We start from the raw sequence: 7,292 nt of genomic DNA, 5'->3' as shown, positions 1-7,292 counted from the left end.
ATCTGCATTCAAAAGAATTGTTTACGTTAATTATGAGAATCACTCGACCGCAGCCCACCACACCCTAGATATTCACACTAGTGAAACCAACGAGGTTCCTAACAAATAGGCATCATTTTGTATATAAATTATTTAAATAAATTATCATCAGTTTATATTAAACTGTGAAAACAACATTTGAAAAACAATGCAATGTTTACATTTTAAGGAATTAAAAGGACCCGCAGATTCATTTATGGCCTGTTTGTGGACAGGATGGAATGCCCGAAAGCACAATGGCAATGGGAACTCATACAATTTGAGGGTTGATTCGACACGTTTGACAGATTTGAATAGTCGATGCATTACTACCGTCCTCTCATCACCACACCCTAATTGAGGATTAGGTTATCTTATCATCATTAACTGGCACTCTTCGTCGATTAAACAACTTCGGGCCCATACCTGGAAATGGGTATGCTGCAGATTTTCTGTTGACACAGATGCAGGAATTTCATGTGATCCCAGATAATTACGCTGTTGCCCAATTGAATGTTCAAAATTAAACCTCAATTGGTCCACTGATTGGGGTTTGTTCGCATCTTTGTGATTACCATTATCGGGAGGGTTTACTGGGGTTGGATTAAGCATGAGCTTAGGGCCCATTCCTGGAAATTGTTGGAATAATAATTTCAACCTGCTGGAAGCTGACAGTTGAACAACGACCCAGCTTATTCAGAAAACAACCATTGGAGTTTCCCTGCGATGTGATCTGGTCGCATATCACATTTTTCCCTTGTTTCATTTTTTGTTACCTTTTGTTTTTTGCGATCGCGATCTTGCGATGCGATCAAATCGCAGATCACAGATCGCAAATCTTAAACTTTTGTGCGTTAAGCCCTTTGCTCCTTATCCGCCGATGCGATGGTGCGATGTTGTGATAAGCCATGCATTAAATTCCTATAAGATATTTTCAGTCGTGTAATTAATGATATTTACTACGGTTGGTAAATGTAGGTGAAATTTTTAATTTTATTGTTTTCTGTTTTTATGGAAGTATGGGCACAAGCAACACGTATTGTAAGATATTTTTGCGTTGTTCATTATATAAAAAAAAAATTCAAGAGCAGGCATTGCAGTGTAGAATTAGAGAAAGAGTTGTTTTTTTTCTCTTCTGCAACGCACAACAGTGCTGAGCTTTTAGTTTTCTAAGATAATGAAATTGGTTTCTAGAACTGCAGCGTTCCTGATGTAATCCCTCAGAAGAGGAAGACAATTTTGTAACCGTTTTTTTTTTTGTATTTAATAAAGATCTTGTATTTGAAACAGAGCATTGTTCTCTATGCTATTTCTTTTTTGTTTGAAATAAACAGAAATTTCCCAAAATGGTATCATAGCCAGTCTAGGCACTCAGTGAGTCAAAAACAGAGTTTGTTTTTCACTGTAGGAGCTGTAAGAAGCTTATCAAGCAGAGAAAGTTTTTCTTTGCTTTTTATTATACAGACAGTATCTCTTCCTTACCAATACAGGTTAAGATGGCAGATACTGGAACAGGTTTAACAAATTCCCAACTGCCATAGTTTAATGGGAAAAATCATAGTTATTGGTCCATAACAATGAAAGCATTGTTTTCTTCTCAAGGACTATGGGAGCTGGTTGAAACTGGCTATGTTGAACCTGCAGATGCAACAACACTGGCTGCTTTTACAGTAGCAGAAAGAGACCAGTTGAAGGGCGACATAAAGAAGGATGCCAAAGCCCTCTTTTCCTCTTCCAATCAGTACATTAAAGTGTTTTTCCGCAGATTGCAGCAGCAACAAAATCTAAGGAGGCATGGGATATTCTCAAAACTGCCTATCAAGGCATGGAGAAGGTGAGAAGCTGTGTGGGCATTATATCAAAGTGCTAAGAACAGATAGAGGAGGAGAGTACATCTCCAAAGACTTTCTGGAACAGGTTTAACAAATTCCCAACTGCCATACTTTAATGGGAAAAATCATAGTTATTGGTCCATAACAATGAAAGCATTGTTTGCTTCTCAAGGACTATGGGAGCTGGTTGAAACTGGCTATGTTGAACCTGCAGATGCAACAACACTGGCTGCTTTTACAGTAGCAGAAAGAGACCAGTTGAAGGGCGACATAAAGAAGGATGCCAAAGCCCTCTTTTCCTCTTCCAATCAGTACATTAAAGTGTTTTTCCGAAGATTGCAGCAGCAACAAAATCTAAGGAGGCATGGGATATTCTCAAAACTGCCTATCAAGGCATGGAGAAGTTGAGAAGCAGTGTGGGCATTATATCAAAGTGCTAAGAACAGATAGAGGAGGAGAGTACATCTCCAAAGACTTTCTACATTTTTGCAGAGAGAATGGCATACAAAAGAAGATCACCACCAAGTATACACCTCAGCAAAATGGTGTTTCTGAAAGGAAGAATAGGACCATTCTTGACATGGTCAGAAGTATGCTAAAGGCAAAACACTTGCCGCATGAGTATTGGGCAGAACCTATCACTTGCGCAGTTTACATCTTGAATAGATGCCCAACCAAAGTTGTCATGAACAAAATACCAGAAGAAGCATGGAGTGGTCAAAAGAAAACTGTCACTCACATGAGAGTATTCGGTTGTGTGGCATATGCACATGTACCGGATCAGCTAAGAAAGAAGTTTGACAATAAGGGGGAGAAGTGTGTCTTTATTGGCTATTGTGATGAGTCAAAAGCATACAAACTCTATAATCCATCCACCAAGAAATTGATAGTAAGCAGAGATGTGCAGTTCATTGAAGATGAAGCTTGGGATGGAAGCTTAGAGAAGACAGTGAATGTGAAGACAATTGTGTCTCACGAAGAAGAAGAGGAAGGGACAACAACAAATAATTCTTCATTGGTGGCTCCTCCTCCACCACAACAAGTACAACAAACGACACCACAAGCTGGAATTTGAACAGCCTTGAGAAGTCAAGGAAGTGCTTCTCCAAGCACATCACAGGGATCAGATATACCCTCAAGTTCGGATGGAACTCCTAGCACACCAAGAAGACCAAGATTTAGAGATCTGAATGAGATTTATGAACAAGGAGAGGTAAGTAACAATACCGGTTTGAATTCATTATTCACTTTGTATTGTCATGTTGATGACCCAGTTCATTTTGAAGATGTTGTAAATGAAGATAAATGGATTAAAGCAATGAATGAAGAAATTTGTGCAATTGAGAAGAGTAAAACATGGGAGTTAGTGGATCTCCCTGAAGGCAAAGATGCCATTGGAGTTAAGTGGGTCTATAAGACCAAAAGCAATGCTGAAGGCAAGATTGACAAGCATAAAGCAAGACTTGTTGTGAAAGGCTACAAGCAGCAACAAGGCAAAGACTATGATGAAACCTTTGCACCAGTAGCACGGATGGAAACATTCATAACAATGTTGTCTATTGCAGCACAACACAAATGGAAGATTTATCAGATGGATGTTAAATCTGCATTCATAAATGGAGTATTAAAAGAAGAGGTTTATGTTGATCAACCTCCAGGCTATGAAGTTGAAGGCCAAGAGCATAAAGTTTGTAAACATAAGAAGGCTCTTTATGGGTTGAAGCAAGCTCCAAGAGCATGGTACAGCAGAATAGATGCTTATCTGATTGAGAATGGGTTTGATAAGTGTGATGGTGAACCCACACTCTACATAAAACAAAATGACGGTAAGATTATTATTGTTGTTTTATATGTAGATGATCTGATTTTTACTAGCAATGATGCTTCTCTCATTGCTGTTTTTAAAGCAGCCATGAAAAGTGAATTTGAAATGACTGACTTGGGCTTCTTAAGATATTTTCTTGGAATTGAAGTAGACCAAAGTGAAAATGGTGTTTTCATTTCTCAAGATAAATATGTAGAAGCAGTGTTGAAGAGATTTAACATGCAGAACAGCAAAGTAGCTGTGACTCCAACTGTAGTAGGGTTGAAATTGACCAAAGAAGACAACAGCAAATATTTTGATCCAAAACTGTACAAGAGCATAGTTGGCAGCCTTATGTACTTGACTGCAACTAGGCTGGACATTATGCACGCTGTGAGTTTAATTTCCAGATTTATGGAAAGACCGAAACAGACTCATTGGCAGGCAGCCAAGAGGATTCTAAGGTATGTGAATGGAACGAAGGGGTTTGGTATTTTATACTCCTCTTCTGAAAGTTTCATGTTGACAGGTTACACTGACAGTGATTGGGCTGGAAGTGTTGATGATAGGAAAAGCACATCTGGATATGTGTTTCATATGGGATTGGGAGCCATCTCATGGGCTTCCAAGAAGCAACCAGTTGTGTCTTTGTCAATAGCAGAGGCAGAGTATGTGGCAGCAATAGCAGCAGCATGCCAAGCAGTGTGGCTGAGAAGAGTTCTCAGAGATTTGTGTTATGAACAAGAAAATGGCACAACCATTTCCTGTGACAATAGCTCGACAATAGCATTGTCTAAAAACTTTGCTTTTCATAAAAGGACAAAGCACATAGACACCAAATTTCACTTCATTCGTGAATTAGTTAACAATGGTGAGATTGTTTTGCAGCACTGTAGAACATAGGATTAGTTAGCTGACATCTTGACAAAACCATTGGGAAAGAAAAGTTTTGATCATTTCAGGAAATGCCTGGGTATGCAGAAAAACCCAGCAGTTGAAATTAAAGGGGAGTGTTGGAATAATAATTTCAACCTGCCGGAAGCTGACAGTTGAACAACGACCCAACTTATTCAGAAAACAACCACTGGAGTTTCCCTGCGATGTGATCTGGTCACATATCACATTTTTCCCTTGTTTCATTTTTTGTTACCTTTTGTTTTCTGCGATCGCGATCTTGCAATGCGATCAAATCGCAAATCTTAAACTTTTGGACGTCAAGCCCTTTGCTCCTTATCCGCCGATGCGATGGTGCGATGTTGTGATAAGCCATGCATTAAATTCCGATAAGATATTTTCAGCCATGTAATTAATGATATTTACTACGGTTGGTAAATGTAGGTGAAATTTTTAATTTTATTGTTTTCTATTTTTACGAAAGTATGGGTACAAGCAGCACGTATTGTAAGATATTTTTGTGTTGTTCATTATATAAAAAAAATGCAAGAGCAGGAAGTGCAGTGTATAATTAGAGAAAGAGTTGTTTTTTTTTCTCTTCTGCAACGCACAACAGTGCTGAACTTGGTTTTTAGAACTGGAGCGTTCCTGATGTAATCCCTCAAAAGAGGAAGAAAATTTTGTAACAATTTTTTTTTTGTATTTAATAAAGATCCTGTATTTGAAATAGAGCGTTGTTCTCTGTGCTATTTCTTTTGTGTTTGAAATAAACAGAAATTTCCCAACAGAAATGGGCGTGATGGGAGATTTTGAAGTGAAGAAGAGGAGCGAATTTGATATGAGCCCAGGTAACTATTCTTTTGCCAAATTGAATAACTCATGTCCACTGTTGGTCTGCTGTTGCCGCCGTCATCGTGATTGGCATATTCAAATGCTATCGGTTGCTCCACTCCGCCTCCGACCCTTAATGGATTATTCTGCAATGTACCTTCTCCTGTAAATCCAACCTGTTCAACAAAATAAGAAAAAGAACTGTTGCAGCTTCTCCCTTTTAAATCAGATGACAAAAATGCATGACCAATAGGATTCTCATGATTTGGCAAGAGAGGAATAGGTTGGAATTTCATGTCGTAACAGGAGGAGGAGGAATAGGTTGGAATTGCTCTGTCGTTGCCACCGTCGTGATTGGCATATTCAAATGGTATCTGTTGCTCCACTCCTGCTGCAACAATTGGATTAATCTGCAATGTACCTTCTTCTGTAAATGTAACCTGTTCAATAAAATAAGAATAAGAATTGCAGCTTCCCCCTTTTAAATCAGATGACAGAACTGTATGACCAATAGAATTCGCGCAGTTTGGCAAGAGAGGAATAGGTTGGAATATACAGGAGGAGGCATAGAAAAATGGATGCTGCAGTGCTTCCTTAGACATGGGCCTTCTCTTCTGATCCCATGACAACAAACTGTTTATGAGATCAAAGGCCGCGGCACTTCCTGTCGGTAGAAGACACGACAATTGTTTAGCGGAATCAACATTCCCAAACTCTTCTGGAAAGTTGTAACCCTTTAAGTCGGCAAGCAGTAACCCCTCACGCCAACTTCGGGTATCAGGAGAACCAATGACAGAGCAAATGCTATGCAGCTGATGTAGCGCGTTAGAGCCTGTAAATATTGGATAACCAGTGAACAGCTCCGCCATGATAATGCCCATTGCCCAAATGTCATTGGACAAACCATATTCAGTGGATCCAAGCAAAATTTCAGGTGCTCGATATGGGTGTGTTCCAACATATTATTCCAATGGCTTATTATTCCATATTCTAGTAGCCAGCCCGAAATCAGCAATTTTAATAGACGTACCTCCCCTCACTAATAAATTCTGTGGTTTCAGGTCCCTGTGAAAATATCTTTCATAAGACATGCTTTGAAGCCCTTTCAAGATCTGGAAGCAAAAGCTTCGCACCTCGTCCTCGGAGAACGAACGGCCTCTCCCTATTCTCTGGAGCTCTAACAGATCACAGTCCATCAGCTCAAGCACTGCGTACAATGTGGTGCCCTCCAATATGATATCATGCAGGTAAAGTATGTTGGGATGAAACCTCAAATCTGCTAGACAATTCACCTCTGCGCAATCCTCATATCTAGAGAAGTTTCTGTTGATTCTCTTGATGGCCCAAAATTCGCCCGTAACCTTATCCACTGCCTTCCAAACGGTTCCATGACTTCTTTTTCCCAACTCCTCAACAATAACATAACGATGCATGGCACTCACTCTGAAATTAGAAAACAGTAACAACAGTCGCCTTCTGTTCTCTTCACTCTGAAATTAGAAAACAGTAATAGTGGCCTTGCCTTCTCTTCTCTGCTCGCCGCGCCTCACCACGCCAAATATTAGACTGAGGTTCCAACTTTGCTCACAGTTTTCACCTTCGCCTTATCAGCTGCTACCGATTCTATTAAAGTTTAGATCAATTTGGGAAAGACATATGATAAGATAAAAAGAAGAAGGGATCATGTTTTAATACGCTTCCCTCTCCCTCTTGGGCGCGTCTTTCAAATGGTGGGCTTTTCTAAGGCTTTGGGACGATGTGTCAACTATTAAATTGTGAATATCATAGGATCGGTGTAGTTTTACCCAATACTTGGAGGTTTTTTTCGGGGTGTTGGTCTTAAAAGAAAGTTTAATATAATAAAGATGATAAAAATATTTTTAAAATAATTTATTTTTAAGAAAACTTAATAA

General features: G+C 39.3%; 1 pseudogene; it reads right to left on the bottom strand.

Moving 5' to 3' along the window:
- Positions 1-6,341: 6,341 nt before the first annotated feature.
- LOC149138819 (cyclin-dependent kinase F-4 pseudogene) lies at positions 6,342-6,812 on the bottom strand (annotated as a pseudogene).
- Between the last annotated feature and the right edge of the window lie 480 nt (positions 6,813-7,292).

This window comes from Pinus tabuliformis, chromosome X (genome assembly GCF_031772625.1).
Source record: "Pinus tabuliformis cultivar Carrire ecotype Pingquan chromosome X, CPIR1, whole genome shotgun sequence".
Taxonomy (NCBI): Eukaryota; Viridiplantae; Streptophyta; class Pinopsida; order Pinales; family Pinaceae; genus Pinus; species Pinus tabuliformis.
This window is presented reverse-complemented; position numbering and strand designations above follow the sequence as displayed.